The sequence below is a fragment of the Chelonoidis abingdonii genome, chromosome 6, assembly GCF_003597395.2.
Source record: "Chelonoidis abingdonii isolate Lonesome George chromosome 6, CheloAbing_2.0, whole genome shotgun sequence".
Lineage (NCBI taxonomy): Eukaryota > Metazoa > Chordata > Testudines > Testudinidae > Chelonoidis > Chelonoidis abingdonii.
This window is the reverse complement of record NC_133774.1, coordinates 7,415,365-7,438,028: the sequence shown is the minus strand read 5'-3', so window position 1 is coordinate 7,438,028 and position 22,664 is coordinate 7,415,365. Positions and strand designations below refer to the sequence as shown.

Sequence of the window (22,664 nt, the reverse complement as noted above, 5' to 3'; positions counted from 1 at the left end):
CTAAACTAGTGTGCTATCCACCAGACCAAGCTCTTTGCATCTTGTCTATTTGACAGCAGCTGCCATTGTTCTGGATTTTCCAGGGTCTGAGTGCTTTTCCCAATCTAGTCTCTTGATTTCAGTCCAGAATAAGAGCTAAGCACTTTGAAAGACTGTTCCTCTATTCTCAAGATGTGCCAATGCTCCCAAACCCTAAGGGCATTCAGTTACAGTTGTGAGTTTGGAATATCCTCTTTCTATATGGACCAAATCAAAACCCCTGAGACTAAATGAATTTCACAGCTGGATCCCATGTGCCTGACTTTTCTCACCCTGGTGCAAATCAGAAGTAAGCCTCCTGAAGCCGATGGAGTTAGACCAGTGAAAAAAAAATCACCACCAGGACTTGATTCTCTTATGAGCTAGATGAACAAAAACAACCAAACAGGTCTGAACACTGCATCCTTTGAGATTTGGATATGTTGGTGCCTCTTGCTTGATCACTCCAGATCCTCCTATAAAATAGCTACAGTGGGTAGCCAGGCTTTTCTGCACAGGTCCTATCTGCTTATTTTAAGTGGCTTAATGCACTATGGTTTGTTTTGTTTTTATATCTGGCTACTAACTCTGGAGGGGTTGATTGTGCACTCCTACCAGCTTTTTGAGAACAGAGGGGTCCAGCGGCAGGCAATGGCCCTCAAATTAGCAGTAAACGCTGCTCTATTCTGTTCCTGTGGTGAAATATAAAAGGGAGTGGGGGAATGGGAACTGACTACCTGTTTTGGTTTATGAAATGGCTCAGTTGTGTCTGAGGTTACGTCTTCACTGCAGAGTTAACTGTTGTCCTTGACCCTCATTTCCACCCACACAACTCTCTCAGCTGACTTTTGTGATTCTTTAAATCCAGGCTACCTGGCTCAGCACGGGTTGTGGGTTAGAGCCAGGGTGCCACGTTCACTTGGGCTGGTAACCCATCCACTTTGCAGTGAAGATGCAGGCTAAATCACTCAGGTGCTGACGATTCTCTAGTGCCATCCCACAATTTTCCCCCACATGCCCAGGACAGATAAGTTTTCCTCCAGTTAATTGGGAAAGAATCATAGAGCAGCTCAGGTGAATGCAGCACAAAGAACCCTGGGATGTGCCCCCCCCCCCCGACTCCTAGCACCACACACGGGGGAGCAAGCGCAGCACCAGTGTGAACCCAGTAACTCAGGTAAGGCTTTGCTCAGATCTGGCTGCTGATCACCTGGGCCAGTTCTGCAGTGAAGATGTGCCCTAAATGTGGACTCAGAATAGTGCTCTAACTTAGCACTCTTCAAAGGCACTTTGCGGCCCTGACAGTTTCCCATGATCCCCACTGCGTATGGATGGGAGCCAGTGTGGACAGCTTGGTCTCTGTGCATACTGCCCGCTCACAAAGGCAGTCAGAACCAGTATTTGAACTCAGAGAGCTCCTGGCTCCCAGCCCTACTCTCTGACCGCTAGAGAATCCTTCTCTGAGTCATGCTAACAGACTTATTGCAGCTGTTCGCCTTACGTCAAAGAGAGAGTCTTATAAAGGGAGAGCTCATCTTGCCATGAGAGCATGGTACTCCCTTTACTGCTTGACTAGCCTCATGTCCAGAGCTGACGCAGATGTCGGGGTTATTCCATTCTGGGAAGTCATCTGTCTGTCTTCATCCAGTGCAGCTGTGTGGCATTCAAACAAAAACATTCGTCTCCTCCGCAGTGCTACATTGGGAAGATCTCTGCCAGGCAGCCTGTTGTCCAGGAGAATGACAGGAAATGCTATAGCGGCCTGCTTGGCGGAGGGAGGGGTGGGTAGAGATAGAAGTGTGAGGATGGAGAGCAGTATATTGAAGGTGGGGGGTGAAAGAAGCAGATCCGTTTGTCTGATGAAGAGACAGATCTGAACTCCTCTTGACTTTCCTGCATTTTTGTCTTTTAACAGTGTCTTTCATCCAGCAAGCGCAGGTTAGGGCTGTCGTGCACTCTCTGAGTTGCAGATCCATCTAGAAATGTTTAGTATGTGGCACAGACTTACTAAAGGCAGAAAATGTGGAGCTGATGCCGGCACATACTTCTCCTTAAGTCGTGATATAAAACACACACAGCATTCCTTGGGCTTATCAACCCCCTCTGTATATTACAACATAAAGCGGAGAGTGTGTGTTGTATGTTTACTTCATTATGTGGGGAAAATAGAGAAAAGAAAACACTTTTTTTATAGAAGATTGTAAACTGAAATGTATTCAAGAGACTCGTGTGTTTCCCAAGGGCTGTTACAGGTCCTTTCTCTCTCCTTCTAGTCAGGCACAAATGTTTTAATTGTAGTCCCTGTTTCTATTTAAATTTGAAGTCAGTCAATTTGGTGGCAGACCCAGATCTGGCTGCTCAGTTCACATGATCGTTCCCCTCTATTCAGCATTGATGAGGCCTCATCTGGAGTACTGTGTCCAGTTTTGGGCCCCACACTACAAGAAGCATGTGGAAAAATTGGAAAGAGTCCAGTGGAAGGCAACAAAATGGTTAGAGGGCTGGAGCACATGACTTATGAGGAGAGGCTGAGGGAACTGGGATTATTTAGTCTGCAGAAGAGAAGAATGAGGGGGGATTTGATGCTGCTTTCAACTACTTGAAAGGGGGTTCCAAAGAGGGTGGATCTAGACTGTTCTCAGTGGTGGCAGATGACAGAACAAGGAGTAACGGTCTCAAGTTGCAGTGGGGGAGGTTTAGGTTGAATATTAGGAAAAACTTTTTCATTAGGAGGGTGGTGAGGCACTGGAATGGGTTACCTAGGGAGGTGGTGGAATCTCCTTCCTGAGAGGTTTTTAAGGTCAGGCTTGACAAAGCCCTGGCTGGGATGATTTAGTTGGGAATTGGTCCTGCTTTGAGCAGGGGGTTGGACTAGATGACCTCCTGAGGTCCCTTCCAACCTTGATATTCTATTCTATATTCTAGTCTATCTCTACTGACATGAGACCTGATAGAAAGGGCCTCAGACAGATCAATAGAATTTAGCAGCGTAGTTCATGGAATTGGTAAGCTCACTCTGCGAAGCACTATTCTAAAAGCGCTATTGGTTATGGCTGAGATTTTCAAAGCCTGTGACACCTCAGCCTGTCGGTCATATTTCCAATATGAAATTTAGAGGTGTCTTTACAATCAGCATTGCAATGTGCACCCTACTATGCTGGGACATAATGAGGGGTTTGGGTTCTGATTTATTTGTATCTGAATCCTCAGCAGGAGGCGGCAGCATGGTCTAGTGGTTATATCATGGGACTGGCACTCGAGACCTGGATTCTAGTCCCAATTGTGTCACTGGATTGGTAGATGTCTCTGGGCAATTTACTCCTCATGCTGCTGCTGACCTGTTCTGTAAAATGAAGATAATGTACCAATGTTCACCTTTGTGAAGCACTTAAAGGTCTACAGAAGGGCAAAGAGCTGTAGAAAGGTGAAGTCTTATTAAAGTAATGGGGGGAAATGAGAAATAATGGCTTTTTATAATGCCATCACTAAGATCCCCTAGGAGGTGAGACTGCTGTGATGAGCACAAACCAAGCTATTTCACTGGCCGGGTTGGTGCAGCAGGCCTGGGTACCAGCTGAACCGAACTCAGTTGTGAGTGTATTAAGCTAATAGGCAGCTCCTCTCTGAGCTCCCCTGTCCTGTGCCACTTCCCTGGCTCATACAGTAGACACACACAGAGAAATAGACTAGTCTCATGCTTGGGATTTTATGATGGAGCGTAAATCAGGTCTGCCTGTACTTGACCAAGGTTGAAACCCACAGTGCTGTATGGTAATTAGATTTTTAAAAGATTTTTTTCCTCTGGTTTATTTATATAGCAGTAATTACCTTCAGCACACAGTTGGAGTGACTGCTTGTCTTTCACAACCACACTTTTACCCTTTCATTTGACTGTCCTGGGCTTCTGTGGTTAATAGAGATTCATTCATTATACCCTGGCCCTCATCCCTGCCAGTCCTTGCGTCGTCACACAGCAGGATTGGGGCGCGCCAGCTCCAGCGTGAGTGGAGGTTATAAGCCAGGCTGAGCACTGGGCATTAGCCCTCTGCACGGAGTGCCCGGATGGTTCACTCTCCCTGCCCTTCTGTGCCCATTCCCTTAGTATAACAACAGGGCCAGCTGGGGGCTGTTTGTGAGGTGCTCAGCTCCCTGCTCCCCTCTTTCACCCTGTTCCTGTCACCTGGCAGGAGTAATTAGGCAGTGGCACCGCAGCACAGAAGAGCCAGGTTCCTCACCCAACACTCCACACCAGAGAGGTATGGGAGGGAGGGGTAGCTCAGTGGTTCGAGCATTGGTCTGCTAAACACAGGGTTGTGAGTTCAATCCTGGAGGGGGCCATTTAGGGATTTGGGGCAAAAATCTGTCAGGGACAGTACTTGGTCCTCCTATGAAGGCAGGGGACTGGATTCAATGACCTTTCAAGGTCCCTTCCAGTTCTATGAGATAGGTACGCCTCTGACCCAATATAACATAATTTGGATATAATGAAGTAAAGTAGTGCTCCAGGGGGGCAGCTGCACACTCTGGTGGATCAAAACAAGTTCAATATAACACAGTTTCACCTATAATACAGGAAGATTTTTTTGGCTCCTGGGGACAGCGTTATATCGAGGTAGAGGTGTATATCTCCATATATTTATTTACTGCTAAAGGTTGAGAGGCTTCAGCTAACATTTTGATCTTGCCCCTACTTGTCTTGGGACACCTTTTTTGTAACAATTACCTTGTGCTGTAATGGTCTGGGGTTACTCCAGTCTTACTCTAGTGAGGCCTAAGCATCTTCCCTGTGCCCGCCTTCAACTCTGGCAGTAGCTCCTTAGCTGTGTCTGTCTCTTAGATACTTATCTGGCTCCCATCACTATAGCATCTGAGCACCTCACAACACACCTGGGATGTAGAGCAGGACTATTATTCCCATTTTACAGATGAGAAACTGAGTCACAGAGAGACTAAGTGACTTGCCCCAGGTCGCATGGGAAGTCTGAAGCCAGCTGCACCACATTCCAGGCTGGCACACTCACCACCACTGGCCCATCTTTCCTTTGAGGGTCAGAGAAACAATCAGCGGCTTCCATACACTAGCAGAAACATCATCTTGATCTTGGGGCAACTGGAACTAGAAGCCACTGCCGCCCCTTTAAGTATTCCAAGTTCTGGGTGCCTCTCAGTTCAGGTGCTCAGCACGGAGCAAGATTTACCCTCTTACCCCTCAGGTTTGGAATTACTCTGGGGCTTGTGAAGGGATGAGATATACAGTTAAAGGGACAAGCTCAGAGGTGAAACGGAGCAGCATCCGTGGCAGTGATCAGGGGAACAGAAAGGCAGCAGGCACCGTGTCATGTCCGTGCAGCCGGATGAATAAATAGGTGTCTCCTTGCAGCGAGATGAGATGAACAAGAGGCATTAAAGCTTCCCTGGCTGCCCCAAAAGCAAACACCATTGGTGAGTCAATAAATGGTGGAGTTCATAAAGTGGCATTTACCTTCCCGGCGCCGGCTGCAATAAATTCCGATCAGGCGCTCGCTGACTGTCTCAGCTCAGCAGGGCTTCGGTTTCCTTTCAAGCCCCCTGGGTCCTGCTCATCCCTCTCCCACAGGGCCGCATCATGGGACGGTCCAGCTGAGGTCCAACCAGTGTCAACTTGTCAGTGCATGCTGGGGTGTGTTCTCGTAGAATGTACAGAGGGGAGCCACATGCTAGGTCCATCTCCACCTGCTGCTGGCCACTGCATTGAATGTGCAGCTAGGGCACACCTCTGAAGTCCCTGCTCTCGCCTGTTGCAGGTACATCTGTTAGCATGTCTTCAAACTAACGTCTAAAGCAGAGGTCCCCAAACTTTGGGCCACACCCCCTAAGGGGGCACTGAGCAAAGTTTGGGGAGGTGCAGCTGGGACCTGGGCCAGCCCCCATGTGGGGCACCACTCAGCTCCGTTCCCAACCCCAAGTGCCAGCCCCATGCTTGGGGCTCCACTCCTGCCCCCCCAGGCCACACCACAGCCTAGCCTACCCCCCCACCCCTGTCCCCACACCGTCTGCATCCTCCCCACCCCGCAGCTGTGGTTCTGCTCCTGGCCCTGGTTCCGGTGGGTGGGGAGGGCAAGGTAAAAATTTTGGGAACCACTGGTTTCAGGTGGTAAGGTGCTGACATTAGTAAGAGACAGTCCCTGCCATGAAGATATTGCAATGGTCTGACAGAGAAAAGATGGAAGAAAACATGCTTTAGGTCACACAGGTAGTTTGTGGCAAAGCTGGACAGTCCTCCTGAGTCCCATACCAGTGTTTTATCACTGACCATCCTTCCCTGCCAGACCATCCTTCCCTGCATTCATCTCCTGTGTTCAGACTTTTGCCTTGCTCTGTGCTATCCCATTTTTCAAATGTATTAACGTTATTTAAAAGCTGCTGGTGTGGCTAACTCATTTGCCTCCTCCAGCACTGCTAGGATAAGATTTCTCTCTTTCCATTGTGTTTGTAACCTTCAAACACTCATAGGGGACTCTCCCATCTCCACTAAGCAATGTTAACACAAACAGCTTATGCTTAGTTCTTCTCCTGTCACTCTCTCCAGCTACCTTACATTTTATTTCCCTTCTCTGAATTCCCTCCACTGTGCAGAACATCATCTGGCACCCAGGTGTCCAGCATGCTCCTTAGTAAGCATGTGTGCATAGCACCTGTTAGCATCAATGGGGAGTTACTGATGCATGCGGAGCGGCTAATGTGTATGTGTAATGCAGCCTCCTACTGGATAGAATCAGAAGTGCTCAGGTGTGTCTCCTAGGCCCTGTGATGTGATAGAGCATGGAGGTTGCTTTTGAAGCAGGAGTCAAGTTCCAACCCCACCTGTTGCTGTGAAGTTGCCCAGAGTGCAACAAAATGAGCCCCAGAACACATCACGGATTGGTTTTGATACTGCTGTTCTGGCAGTGAATTCTGGGCTGCATGCAGTTTTCAGGAGGCAAAGAGGGGGGCAAGGGTATTTTTTTTAAATTAAGGTGTTTATTAATCTTCACTGTTGAATATAAAACATCACAAATAAAAAAAATTTAGAAACTTAAAATGGCCATGTACAACTTACAGCAGAGCATCTACATACATGCACTGAATGCATTTACAACAATCACAGATGGGGATTTTATGTTTCCTTCCCAACTCCAGTATAAAGAGATTTCCACGCCATGTTGATTCTTTTTTGTCTTAGAGCCATGCACATCTTTTAGTGGTACACAAACCAGGGTCAATCGCTTTCCTCTCCCAAGCCGTATCCTAAACATCAGCTCTTCAAACACTTAAGGTGGTTTTATTTCTGAGAGAGGAAGGAAGCATTTTATTTCTCTATTTTCCTAGCCTGCTTCTTGCTTCCAAAGTTTGAGATACCAAAATACAACGAGAAAAGGCAGTCGCTGGAATAAGGTAATACTGGGCGTCTCTTGAGAGAAGTATCAGAGGGGTAGCCGTGTTAGTCTGGATCTGTAAAAGCAGCAAAGAATCCTGTGGCACCTTATAGACTAACACGTATTGGAGCATGAACTTTTGTGGGTGAATACCCACTTCATGGATACATGCCATGCCATGCCATGCCATGTCTCAAGTAGATCCTAGCTCCCTTCACATCCCTGCGAGCCATGCTTGTCCCTATTTCTCTCCTCTCTCACCCTGCCACTCCGCCAGTCACTGACCTGCCCCAATTAGCCAGAGAAGGTGAATCTCTTGTGACAAATGAACAGAAGTCACACCTCCAAACCTGTCCTGGCAAGTCTGTGTCTAGCATGATAGGGTCTCATAGGACATGCCGAGTTGGAGTGATGGCAAAATGTATGGATCCTCCTCCACTCACACTCACTCAGATACGGTTCCTTATTAGGTCATCGAGTCCATCTTGCTGCCAGTGCTGCATTTCCCTACAGTATGTCCTTTTCTCAGGCTTTGTCCAGTTTCCCATCCACTGGACCCAAATGCACCTTGCCAGCAGCATCTTTGTTCTTCAACCTCAGTTTCCTTTTTCCCCAGCTCTCTCGTATCTTTTTTTTTCTTTTCCATTCATTTTTTTCTTCCCCCCTCCAGGAATTTTAATACGACAAAGCCCTGGATGGGATGATTTAGCTGGGAATTGGTCCTGCTTTGAGCAGGGAGGTGGGACTAGATGACTTCCTGAGGCCCCTTCCAACCCTGATATTTTATGATTCTATAGCCTGTGCTCATATGCAGCTTTCATCCTGAATGGGGCTGTATCCAAAGCACCCTGCCCCCACACCTCCCACCCACTCCGCTGCCTAGAGAGTAATGTGGTGCATCATGCCTTGTCTTGAAATGTCCTGCAACAAGACAGAATTACTGCTGTGCATCGCTATCACTATGTAGCATAAGGCAAAGCTGACCCTTCACCTCCTGGGCTGGGGCAGCCCTGTGGCTCAGGGCAGATCGACCCGTCACCATAGCACACCCACTGCCCCCTTTCTGGAAGCGTAAGATGAGTCTTCCCTGAGGTTGATAGAAAACCCTGCTTCATGGATTAAGACCCAAAGGTCCTAAGTGAATTAAAATGCTGGGTCTGAGCTCTTTCACTCGTGATGAGAGATTCCTGAGGACAAAAGCCTCTCTAGGTTTTTTTTCATACAGTTCAGCACAATTCGGAGCTTCAGCTCTGAACAAAAGAGATGTGCGGCTGAAGGGAAATGATAGATTTTCTTCCCTCTGCTTTAAGTGCAGAGGAGAGGATCCTGCTGAGATGGGAGAGGAGTCTCTGTTGCGCCTGGACTGTATTTACAGAGGGGGCCCAACCTCTCCAGTGCCCTCCTGTCACTTGCATTTAAAACAGATGATTCTCACATTGTTCCTATCCTGGCAATGCTAATCTGAGGTGGCTCTCAAAGCTTGAGACTCCCATGAGGGGTAGAAATGTTTATCCAGCCCAGTCTCAACGTTCTGGTCTCCCCTGCCTCCTAGCTAGCATCAGCCAAATTGGCAATATCTCAGGCTATCAAATACACTAAGCAAGCTGCAGCTTTGCCATCTTCATGAGATTTAGGGTCAGGCTTCAGCGATGGAGGTTGTGTAGGGGTTTTTTGGGTTTGTTTTTGTCCTTTTAGGCTTGTGTAAGCCACGTTTTCCACAAGCAGCTTCTCCTTCCCCCTTCCTCATGGAGCTGCATTATTTGATGATCGGATAGCATCTCTCTGATCTATGGAGGAGTTAATCATGTGGCTAAAGATTGTGTGTGGTGGGACTGTTTCAGTTTCTAAAGCATGGAGTGACACTCTTGAGAACAACTTCCAGGAACTGCCCTCTCCCTTCCAAAAAGCATCCCAAAGGGCGAGTGAGCTAGAGATACTGACAGAACAATAACATGTTCATAGGACAAACCATAGAGCAATATCTGGGGATATCCTGAAGAGGAAGTTATGAAGGAGTTGCATACACAAGCAGTGGGCTGGACTCGATGACCCAGAAAGTCCCTTCGAGTCCTCTCTTATGTTCCTAAGAAAGCTGGCCTAGTGTTAAGTCCCTGGACTGAGATGCAAGAGATCAGTTGCTAGCTGTGCCACAGCCTCCGTGAGTGACCTTGGGAAAACCATGTGATCTTTCAGTGCTACCATTCTCTATGTGTAAAACAGGGCCGTTAAGACCCCCTTTTTCCCATCTGTTGCTCTTCTTCTCTACTGAGATTTCAGGCTCTTGGGAGCAATGCCTTTGTGTGTGTACAGAACTCTATGTGCACGATGGGTTGGCTGAGGTCTCTAGGCACTACCTAATCCCAGCCCTAAATAACTTGCTGCACTCATGCACTGAGTGCAGCCAGAAGCATCTTCATAATCGCCGTCTTTTCCTCCTCACTGACTTTCCTGGAAAGGACAATGTCAAGATAAAACATCAAATATTTACTCCCGTGCGCGTGCACACAAAGCTGTCCTGTGTTACTTCTAACACCTCCGATTATTAATTTGGACATGATTTCAATCATCTAATTGACCTCTCGCCATTGAGGCTGTTTACGTTTGTTCTTGGCCTGCTCTCAGCTTGGGTAGCAAGAGTTGGGGGCGGGAGAGGGGGCACTTCTGATCATCATCCGTTTGCCCTCTGGGCCTCTTCTGCTGTTGTGTTTTGTGTCTCCAGCCTTAGAGGACTGCAGATTTTTTTAAAGATGGATTAATGATCTAGGGCCCGACCTTTTAAATGTTTCTGACTGAGGGGCTTGCTTCCATGAGTCATGCTATGGAAACCATCCAGCAGTAAGCACTATATTTGATAGGAAGTGTTTGTAGGATTGAGCTCTTAAAGCCTCTGTGGAATCTCAATGAGGTCAATAAGAAGGCTCCTAATGATTTCATTGGGTTTTGAATACTTTCTGTGGAAGGGCCGTGTCATAAGGTATAATTCCCAAATCTGAACCTTAGCGTCCAAAACTTAGGTACCTGCATGAATTTCTCTAAGCTTAATTACCAGCTTAGATCTGATATGCTGCGGCCAATCAAAACTCTGAGTGTTTGATAAACTCTGGTCTCCCCAAAACCTTCCCTGGGGACCCCCAAGACCCAGATCCCCTGGATCTTAACACAGGGAGAGTAAACTCTTTCCCTCACTGGTGCCACTCCTAGGCTTCCCCTCCTGGGTTTCCCAGCCTTAACCAGAGAAAAAAATCAATCAGGTCTTAAAAAGAAATCTTTTAATAAAAGAAAGGAAAAAGTAAAGAATTATCTCTGTAACTTCAAGATGTAAATATTACAGGGTCCTATAGCTACAGACACCAGAAAGAACTTTTTCCCCCAGTACCAATACAAATCAAAATATTCCCAGCAACTACACATATAAAAGTTAACCAGCCAGATCCACAACTGCAAATAGAGTAAAACAAACAAAAACCCTAAACTGCCTGTTTTTACTTACTATTTGAACAGATACTTAGAGAGCCTGTAGTAATGTCTGGTCTCTCTCAGACCCCCGAAGAGAAGAACACACAAACGCTTCCCTCCACCCAGGTTTAAAAGTATCTTGTCTCCTGATTGGTCTTATGGTCAGCTGTTCCCGTTCCCTGCTTGTAACCCTTTACAGGTATAAGAGACATTAACCCTTAACAATCTGTTTATGACAGGCCGTATTCTGATCTCCATTCCAGAATAATTCCTTACTTGAATGGAGTCCCTCAAGGTGTTTGCCGGTGCAGCTGAGATCAGAATCTGGCCCTAAATGTCAGAGTTGCAATACTTTACCTACACCTCCTGCAAATGCATCCATGAATCCCATGGAGGTCAGTACAGTCTTTCATTGGCAGTTCCACACAATTTGCTATGTCGAGTCCTTTCAGAAGAAATCCAAAGTAATCCAGTGTCCTTTCTACTCTGCATGGAACCCAAGCATTTTGCCTGCGGGAAGTGTGTCCTGATGTCCCTTCGTCACAATTCCCTTTGCCGCAGCCTCCTCTAGCATGGTGTGCACCTGTTGTCTGCCTGGCACTCCAAAAATAACTGCAGCACATGTCTGCTGTTTGCATGTACACCTGTGAGATACATGGTGCTATGGAAACCAAAGATGAAGATAGTATTGCTAAATTGCAAACCAAAAATAAATGTTCTTTTCCTGATCTCGTCAGAACAAGTCTGTCTTTGCAAAACCAGAGAAGCTTAAGATCCTGATTTTCAAAAGTAACTAATAATTTTGGGTGCCCAACTTGAACCACTTTAAAGTGCAGAGCGCCTGTGGTCTGAAAATCAAGCTCTATTAAGGCATCTCAGATCGAGTACCCAAAACCAATAGTCACTTTGAGAACCTTGGCCTGGGTTTGAATCCTAAACTTGCATTCTCTTTTGAAGCAAACCCTAGTGCCAGTGACACTACCTCATGGGGCTTTAAAGAAGCAGGGGTGGAGCATCTCCAGCTGGATTTTTCCTTTGCTGACGTTGCCCAGGGCCCACAGCAATTCACTCCTGGGCGCTGGATCGTGAAAGCTAGATTTTCTCCAGGCAAAGCCAATAATCTCCCATGGTTACCGCAGCTCAGAGAGGTGGATGCTTAGGAGCAGAATTTGTACTTTATAACCTCCAAACATGCGTGGGAGGCAGTTATACTGCCAGACGGAGAGCTTTGGGTGGGTTGTGCCCTCCTGGAGTTCCAGGAAGTACTTGCACCAAAAGGTCCTTAGTATGGTGCAGCATGCTCATCTCTCTGCAGCTGGACAGTGCTGCTGACTGGCTCAAAGGAGGGGCAGGACTATGGTCCCATTCTCTTTGAGTTGGCTTGTGTGTCTGCCACCATCTTGGCCAGCTCAAGGGATTGAATCAGGGACTTCCAGAGCTAAAAGCATGTGGTGCTATAGCTTGAGCTGTAGGGCCCAATTCTGCAGCTGGGGGCTGTGACACACCCGTGTCCCCTGTGGACTGGGGGGAGAAGGCAGTGATGCATTTGTTCTCCTGGAGGTGCTAGGAGAAATTGTGATTATGCCTAGTCCTTGCCAGGAGGTGGATTCCTCCTTGCAGTCTCCCATCTGCCACATGTAGGGACAATGCACAATCTAGTCCTTAACCACAATATATTTCACTTACAGTCGTCGTGATTGAAACGGTGACACCTTCACCCTCTGCCGAAGGAATGTTGATATTCATGCTATTCTCTGTACTTTACTCAGAGAACATGACTTTGATTTTAACAGCTTGTAAACGGTTAATGGGAAGATTTTAATGAATGACCCGCGTACTCTTTTTAACTGGAGAGCTCAGTATTGTTCCTGGAACAATGTGGGCGGCATAATCCCCATTTTAAAAAAAATTGTCCATTTAGTGAATCAGTGGCAGAAGTGGGGTTAGAACCCAGGTCTCCAGATTCCTAGCCCTGTGATCTAACCACTAGACAGGAAAATACACAATGGTTCAGTGCATGAGGAGGTCCAGTGCAAGCAGCAGAAGATTTGGGACCAGTAAACCTACCTTCAGTTCCTATCTTTGCCACTGACCCGCTGTGTGACCTCAAGCAAATCGCTTAACCTCTCCATGCCTCAATGTCTCCCTCTGTAAAATGGACATAATCATGCTTTTAACTCATTTTTGTAGTGTGCTTTGAGATTTACCCACAGACGAGCTAAGTCTCCCCGTTTGTGAGGACAGGTTGGGATAAGTCAAATAGTGTTTATTTTCCTGATTCTTTTTTATATAACCCACGTCTGATCCACTTTGACTTGTGATATCCCAAACAACCTTCTGGATGCAGAGCCACTGCGTTTCAGTGGCCTGGAGATCATGGTTTCCAAAGGGCTGGGCATTGGGGAAATATCTTTTCAAAAATTAATCTTTGCTGAACTGCTTAATAAAATGGAGAGCTACCCTTTCCCCCACCATTCGTATTTGGAGTGAAGGGAACAAGAGTATGATACAGGGCTAGCAGAAAGCAGAGAGTTAAAAATGCAGTCAGCAAATGGTGAGAAGAGCTCACCGAAGAGTTAAGTGACAGAGCCTTATTCCCTCATGTGAATTAATAATTGATTCAGTAACAAATCACTAATGTTGCAGTAGTCATGGTGAATAAGATAATAAATGTGTCCTGTCCAGGGAATGCAATGTTGTTAGAATTCAGCTGAAATTATTCATAAATGTGCTACTTTTCCTCATCTCCAACTACTGCTAGTTTAGCTTTTCTGTTTAATCTTCCTAAGCTGTCACATTAGATGGTGGAGCCAGTCACATTCATATACAGTGGAATATTAAGGGGAACTGCAGAGACATTATGTCAAATTTCCATAGATAATAGACACAAATTGGGAAACAAAGTGCCTCCATCCCTTCTCCCACTTTCCTTCTGGCTTAAGTAAAACACACACACACTCTCTCTCTCTTAAAAATCCTGCAGATGTGATCTACCCGGAAGAATGTCTGATCCCTTTTGGTACCCCCGTCCATACACAAGACTTGATGGAAAGGCTATTAAACTCAATGCGAGAGTGTTTCCATTGACTTCCGTAGACTTTGGATCAGATCTACAGGCCAGAATCAATGGGAGTCTTTCCAGTGTCTTCAATAGTTGCTGGATCAAGCCTGTAGAGTGGTATTGACCCATGTATAAATCCTATGCACTGCTGTTATCTCTGAGTTTCACTAAGGGGAACACGGATGCTAGATGGGAGGCCTGGTGCAGTATCTATGAGGAAAAGCAGCACGATAAGTCTGGAGAACATGTAGGTTGTATAGGCAGGAAATTATTGAGCAGCCAGTCATTAAATACTAGAGAGGGCCAGAGGAAGATGGTGGATTGTTGCAAAGGATAGAAGAGTATTGAAAGCCTGGGATACCAGGGAAATACTAGGCACTAAAATGTCATTAATCTATCAGAGAAAAGCATCACAAGAACTAGTGGCTTTAATAGTAAAGGTGATTAGCCTTTGGAACAACCTACCAAAGTAAGCGGTGGAGTCTCCATCTTTTTATGTCTTCAGACCAATCCTGGATGTGCTTCTGGGAGATGTACTTCAGCCAAACAACAGGTTATTGGGTAACTGGTGAAATTCTGCGGCCTGGGTTCTGCGGGAGATCAGATTGGATGATCTAACGGTCCCTTTTGGCCTTAAAATCTCGGATGAAGGTGACTGAGGAACAGTAGTGGGTGAAAGCAGAATGGAAAAGGGCTGGTGAACCTAGGAAAGCTGTCAGAAGAGCCATAGGGATTAAACCGAGTCATTGGGAAGCCAAGAAAGAATCAAGGGCAGGTGAAAAATGGTGGGTTAGAAACCAAGAGGGCAGGTGGGCTATCTGAGGGAAAGGTAGAATGAAAGAAAGCTGCCTCAGCCTGGACTTCTAAGGAAGAAGGCTACTGAGCTGGGGAAGCAAATCCCTCCTCTGTCTAGGGTTGGATTGAGATGGTTGAAAGGGCTGGGGGCTTTCTCACCCTGAGCCAGACAGCAGCTTAATTCCAGAGGTGTGGGCCACACACACACAATTCCAGTATTCAGTAGAGGACTCGTTACAAAGAGGGGATGTCACACTGAGCGGGGGAGGGCATGCATTTATACCAGGATTGAGGGCTTTTGCAGCCCTCACCAACTCTCTAGTCTTAGAAATAGTCATACTTTGCACTGCTCTAGTGATTTCCTCCAAGGATCTCAAAGCCCTTTACAAACATGATGCATGGGTGTTCCCATGATGTACATAGGGACTCACCCACCTACTGAAATGCAGCCTTCTCTGGGGTGGAACACTGCAGCTACTTAATAGTGGAGAAGAACGCTGCAGCTAATTGAAACTGCAGGGAGAGTTTAGCCAAGAAGTACATAATTTCCTGAGCTGGAATTTGGCCCAGATAGCATTGTCATGCCTTAATTCTTAAGACAGGAGCCATGGGGTCTGCAGTGGTCCCAAAGGATTGGGACCTTGGCTTTCTCTCCTATCCTGAAGGTCCTGGCATCTGGAATGTAACACCCAAGCCCGGTGGCATGAAGAAGAACAGCTCCTCTGGTAATCATAGCAGAGAAGCCTGCCTTCCCTGCCTCCATCTGAATAATCCACTCAACTTGCTGGGGAGAGCAAGGGGATGGCGTGTTTCTCTGATGGGCAATGATGTCAGGTTGCTTCCACATGGCAAGGCACATGCAGCAGGGTTGCCTTAATCTGCTCCTCCTAAAGACTCTGTGTTTACTCACATTCCACTGCATACTTCCCCTCTGTGTAAATAAAACACACCTCCCTTGGACAGTTCAGGACCAGGAGGTAGGGGAAAAGAAAAATACAGCAAATTAAAGAGACCACGCTCCTTCCCTTTGCTCTCCCCCTTTTATTATTTGGCAATGGTCATTCTCTGCTGATGAGGATGCAAGGTCCCTTTGAGTGAATTCTGAGCCCTTATTCCTGTAAGGATGGGAACAGATAAAGTGGAAGTTAAATGGGATGAAAGTGCATGGGTGGAGCCTTGGGCTGGTCATCTGGCACTGTCCACTCTCCTGGGTCTCCACCACCCTGCTCCCACTTTCTCCCCATATGCACATACTCTTCTTTTATTCTCAGTAAGTTATTAAAAACGTGGCCATCACTGGCTCCCAGGGTCAATATGTTGTTTTTAAATTTAAACATGAATTTCCATTTCATTGAGCCTTCAGGCCTAATGAGATGTGCTTTGACAGGAGCAGCTAGCTGGAAAAGGCATGATTGAGGAGCAAGCCAATAATATTAACGCACAGCAGAGTGTGCACACAGAACGCCGGAGCCACGAGCCTTTATTTGCTCCTATCCGGGGCTCCGGCAGGCAAGGGTTTGTGCAGTGAAATGTCAAATGCATTTAACCATCTGTGAGCTCTGCTAGGCCTTGCCCAGTGTGGAGTGTCTACAAGAATTACCTCTGGATCGGGATGGGGAAAGAAGGCAGGGAGGATTCTGGGAATGTTTCTGCCCAGTTTACAGCGGCTTTCTGAGGCTGGATGCATTATTGGTTTGGAAGTGACCCGATCTTATGGCAGGGGGTGCTATAAAAATATCTAGATCAGTGGTTCTTAACCTGTGGTCCATGGCCCCCTGGGGGTCTGCAGACTACCTCTGTGAAAGACTTGGACTGAAAACAGACTCAACAGAATTCAACTACATTTAAAAACAATAGGTTTCCAATGGGATCTGCACCTCCATTCAAAAATGTTTAGGGGTCCACTGATCTAGATGATAATAGTACCCAGCTCGTATCTTGCACTTCGCCTGCTAGGTGAGGGGTCTGTGTCCCAGTCCCGTAGGGGACTCCAAAGCAGCTGGAAGAACAGCAGAGCTCTGAAAGGGATTTTGAACAGTATATGAGGGCACAAGCGACTCAGGCAAGTTCAACCCGAAATGTTGTACGTGTTAGAGAGTGTCATGGGAATGCAGACTAGGCCTGGCTAAACCGGGGGCTTGAAATCCCTTCCGGAAGGATCCATCCTCTCCTCAGATTTAAGGTGTTACAAAGCGGCCCAAGTCTTTGCAGCTGAAAGGCACTGCCATGATACTGACAGAGGGATTTTAGGAGGTGTGCAGATGATTGCTTGCAAGTTGAAAGGCCTGTCCACATTAGGGCCAGTCGGATGTTTTCTGTTAAAACTGCTTGCTGATCGAAAATTGAGGTTCTGACAAATGAATATGTTTGAAGGAAGTGCTTGTTTTCTGCATAAAATATCAATTTAGTATCAAACTCAAAAAAAAAAAAAAAAATGAAACCCAAACATTTTCAATTTGTGCTAAAAAGTTTTGGATTTTAAAACAATAGTCAAAAAGTTCCAGGGAAAATGTCAGTGAAAACTTTTTTTCTTTTTCACGTTTTTTGAGGGAGAAGGAATTACAACCATCTCTAATCCAAACCTCCTGCGGCTGCAAGCCCTGTAGAAAATAACTCTCTTGTGCCATTTGTGGTCTTTCTTGCTTCTGATTGGGCCAGGTCTATAATACAAAAATAGCCTTCCTCATGGTATTTCAGTGCTTTTGCTCCAGGCTGGAATTCTGAAGGGCAAATTCAGCATCAGAAAAAAATAATAAATACATCAGCCTAATAGTAAAATTGAAAACTACATCAGAATGATAGTGACTAACAAAGAGTGCTGGACATTCAGAACTTTTGGAACGGGCTAGTTATGGAGCTAGGCAATGCTTTGGGGGGATCCTTGGGAATTTTTTTTTTTTTTTGAACTGTTTGCTCTGGTTCTTGACCCAGCAAGCACTCACTCACATGAATAACACCGCCCATGTGAGTAACCTCTTTGAACTCAATGAGTGTACAGTGAAGCATTTGCAGAAGTACTTGCGGGAACCAGCCATTCTTCTGAGCTGTAGCCTGGTATTTGGGACCACGGCTTGTAGCATATTGTACAATGAAGCTGCCCATCATATCAGGAGGCTGGACTCTATGACCTTCCAGTCATGTGTTGCTAGGTATTGTTAGCCACAGGGTTCTATGCTAGTGCTGCTTAATTTTCAGAGTAAAGACCATACACTGGATGCTCACAGTAGAGCCATCCCTGTTCTGTTATATCCTGTTCAGGTTCCTCTGTCACACCCATAAAGGAGCCCTACAGACTTTGTTGTGCACCCCTGGACTTTAAAATATGACACGGAGCTTTCAGATTCCAAGCAACCACCCCGCTGTGCTTTTTCCACACCTTCCCTCCAAGATTCTCCAGAGCATTTTTATGGCTGTGAAGTAATTAAGCCTGACAGCTCCTCTGTGGAGGCCACGTATTCAGCATTGCTGACTCTCATGATTTGTTCACAAGTCTAGTGATATTTGATGTTTTCCTTAAAGCTCCAACCCCTGGAATTTTGTGATTTATTTAAAACAAACAAAAAATGTATCTAGCCTTCACGATTGCAAAGCTGACTGAAAATGTGAACCTGCCAGGCTCAAAAGCCAGAAGGCACCTAAAAAGAACTTAAGACAATATTAAGTTTCATGATTTTTTAGCCAATCTTGTCCTTTTTGATGGGTGGCTCACCCAAGATGTGTAAATGCTTGGGGCTGAGAGGGCTAGGAATTTTAATTCCCATTTTACACACAGAAAACCAGAGAGGCCTAGATGTTAAAGAATTTACCCAAGTTCATGCCAACCATCGGTGGTAGAGCCAGGAACTGGAACTCAGCTGCCCAAGCTCCCTTGTTTTCGCTACTAGATGACACGCCCTCCCAGTAGAAGAGACATGAGCCAGGCATCCTGGTGGGGATGCAGGGGTTTACTGCTTTCACAGGTAGAACATTTTCCATAAGCTCAGTTTCATGAGTCAGTGTTTCTGAGGGCAGTAACTTACAGCAATATACAGTGAGCAAACGCTGAGTTTGCTTGGGTAAATTTGGTTCTAAAGTGAGTGATGTGCTTTGTGGTAATCAGGTACAGTTGTGGTTTGAATACTTTAAAACCTGTGAAATATGTTCTCTGTCGGTTGGGGCTGGCTCCATTGTTTTCCCCCGTAGCTTTAGCTGTCTTTAAAGACAAGATCCTTTATGGGGCGTACTCTATTGTCACTACAGAAAAGCAAATAGCAAACATGATTTTTGGGAATTGCAAAGGGAAGCTTTCAGACCTGTGTGTAGAGGGTGTGGGTAATTTGGATTGAAGCACATCCTGGCCACGCACAGTTTTTTTCCAGCGTGCTTTTCTGTTCAGCAGAATCTTGGAGAAGACTCAAACTTTTTCATGTTCCCTGCGAATTGGAGGCTTAGATCTCTGACCTTTTAAAAATCCATTTAGAATCTCATCTTTCAGAGATTTAAACAAAAGATTTTGACCTCGAGGGCTCTCCTTTTACACTTGATGAGAAAGAGAGGCTAGGAAAGAGGGTACGGCAGAAAGAAAGGAGACAGAAATTGAACTGCTGAAATTGGGCGGTAATTTTCCAACAGGAGGAGAGGGAAGAAGGAGCCTGAAGGGATATGTGCATTGTATCTTTAAATGAGTAGTGAGAAGTCGGGCTGGGAAAGAAGCTAGGAAGAAGCTCTGTTGGGAAGCAAAGGGAGAGGCAGAGTAGCTTTAGGCCTGGTGTCATAAGTAGATAGGTAAGGGTTAATTTTCTTTTACCTGTAAGGGGTGGACAGGGGGGAATCAAGCACCTGACCAGAGGACCAATCACAGAACTGGATTTTTTTTTAAAGTCTGGGAGGGAAAGGAACTCGGGGTCTTTTGTTTCTCCCGGCTATGGATTGAAACAGCTTTTCTGCTAACTCCAATCTTCTTTCTAATATTCTACTATCAAGTGTGAGTACAAAGGAAACCAAGCAATAGGTGTATTGTGTGTGGTTTTATTTACATGTGTGTGGATTTGCTGGACTGTGTTTAATTGGGCTATCTTTTAAATCAGACTGTTTATTCCTATTTTCTTATAAGCCATATCCCTGTATTGAGTTTCTTAATGCAGATTTTGTTATATGTAAGTTCTTCTTTTATAAAAAGTTTTCTTTTTAAAACTTGTGGGAGTTTCTTTTCCTAGTGAGGCAAAGGGGAGAGAAATTTCTCTGTGCCCGGAGCTCTGTCTACCTCTGTGTGACAGGCTAGGGGGAGGGGAGCCCTGCTCTGTGGTTTACTTTCCTTGTCCAGGGTGGGAACAAGCTACGGGAAAAAGTTTATAGGGAAAGAGGGAGAATCAACTCTGTTCTCTGGTGTTTAAGGCTTGTCTCTTGTGGAAGACGGAGACAGGTTTTCTGGTATTGTGATGTTAAAGAGATACATCAATCCTCAGGTTGCTCAGAGCAGAAGCTGGAAAGGGAGGGGGGAGGAAGGCAGATAATTCCCTTGTCAGTAAGACTCAGACTTCTGAGTCTGGGGTCTTCCAGGGGGAGTTGGGGAGGCCAGAAAGGGGGTCCCCAAGGAATATTTGGGGACCCGGCTGATAGAGCCAAAATTCATCTGGTGGCAGCGAGATAAGAGCCAAGCTGGGTATAAGCTTGGGGAGAATATAGTAAGCACCCAGATTTGGACGCTAAGGCCAGATTTGGGACAGACGCTTACACACCTGGTCTACACTACCGTTTAAATTGAATTTAAAAGCGTTAAATCGATTTAACGCTGTACCTGTCCACACTACAACGCCCTTTTATATCGATATAAAGGGCTCTTTAAATCGATTTCTGTACTCCTCCCGACGAGAGGAGTAGTGCTAAATTCGATATTAACATATCGGATTATGTTAGTGTGGATGGAAATTGACGTTATTGGCCTCGGGCGGTATCCCACAGTGCACCACTGACCGCTCTGGACAGCAATCTGAACTCGATGCAGTGGCCAGGTAAACAGAAAAGCCCGCGAACTTTTGAGTTACATTTCTGTTGCCCAGCGTGGAGCCTCTGATCAGCACGGGTGGCGATGCAGTCTCAATCCAAAAGAGCTCAGCCATGGACCGTACGGGAGATACTAGATCTGAGGATATGATATGGGGAGACAAAATCTGTTGTATCAGAGCTCGTTACAGAACACGAAATGCCAAAGCGTTTGAAAAAAAATCTCCAGGATACACAGCGCTGCTGTGACAAGCGTAACGGGAAGCCAAGACTCAATGGCGCTCATGGATGGAGTGGTACTGAGGACTCCAGCTATCCCACAGTCCACAGCAGTCTCTGAAAAGTATTTGCCATTCTTGGCTGGACTCCCAATGTCTGTAGGTTCAAACATAGTGTCTGTGTGGTTCAGTGAATGGCTCCTCAGTTTCTTCCCTCCCCCCCCACCACGTGAAAGAAAAGGAAAGAAATTCATTTCTTGACTTCTTTCAATGTCACCCTATGTGTACTGAAAGCTGCTGGTAGACGGCATGCTGGCAGCAGTGAAGAGCAGTATCCGCTTCTTCTCCCTCTCCCCCTCCCGGTGGTAGACGGTGCATAGGCTAGTAACCGTCCTCATATATCTAACATGTTGACACGAGGCATCATTCCTGGTTACTCCCAGTAGATAGGGACAGAACGACTAATAACCAGCTTCAATCATAGCACTGGGGGCTTCAGCCCCGTCCCTTTCCTGTGTAAAGAAAATTCTGTACTGCCTGACTGTCATACAGGCAGCATGCTGGGCTCCTCTCCCCCACACCGCTTAATGTCCTGCTGGACTATCATCGCGCCGGGAGGCTGCTCCCCCCTCATTTTATGTTACTAACAGTGTTTCTTATCCTGCATTCTTTATTACTTCATGACACAAATGCGGCAGACACTGCCACGGTAGCCCAGGAAGGTTGGGGAGAAGGGAAGCAACGTGGGCGTTGTTGCAGGGGCACCCCTGTGAATACTGACACGGAGCAGCTGTGCCTTCTGATACACTGTCCTCTAAACACTTGCCCTTATTCTAGGCAGGACTGACTCTATTTTTAGAAACCATAAGGGAGGGATTGACTCGGGGGATCAATCCCAATTTTGCTTTTGCGTTGTGCCCCAGCCGATTTCAGCCAGGGGCACTCCATGATAGCGGACAGTACAGAGGGGGAGAGATAACCGTCATTTCATTGCCAGTTACTCTGGCAGTAGACGGTACATGAATGACTGGTAACCATCTCTGCTATCATGCAAAAGCAAGTGAATGCTGCTGTGTAGCGCTGGAGTATCACCTCTTCTTCCACGGCATCCAGTACACACACGTGCTGGGAAAAAAAACGCGTGAACGGGCTCCATGGTTGCCATGCTATGGCGTCTGCCAGGGCAATCCAGGGAAAAACGGCGTGAAAGATTGTCAAGCTGATGCTTTCCGAGAAGGAATGACTGACTACGTTTACCAGAACCACCCGCGACAATAATGATTCAACCAGAATCCAAAGGGCGGGAGACTCGGGAACTTGGGATAGCTACGGAAGAGCTACCCACAATGCAACGCTTCAGAAATTGATATTAGCCTCGGACCATGGACACTCAAAGCGAATTACTGTGCCTAGTGTGGCCGCATGAAATTGAATTTATAATATCAGTTTTATAAAACCGATTTTAGCTAATTCGATATTATCCTGTAGTGTAGACGTGGCCTTAGAGAGAACGCTGTTATCCTCATTCAAATAAAGCTGCCTGTTCAGTGGTAGAGGAGAGGGATTATTCCTGTTTTTCCTTCCCATTGGTCCCCCAGCCAGCTTCTTCCATGCATTTTAAACACATTAAATAGAAATGCTACCGTAATAGCCCAATGCATCTTAGAGGGGCGAGTCCTGTAAGGTGCTGGTTGCTACCATCTCCCACAAAGTGCCATGCCATTCTGTACCTCTCTGCTT

General features: G+C 46.3%; 1 protein-coding gene across 11 annotated transcripts in view; it reads left to right on the top strand.

Annotated features, from left to right (window-relative positions):
• Positions 1 to 22,664, top strand: part of CELF4 (CUGBP Elav-like family member 4) — an 866,187-nt gene that overhangs the window by 176,779 nt on the left and 666,744 nt on the right. The window lies entirely within an intron of this gene.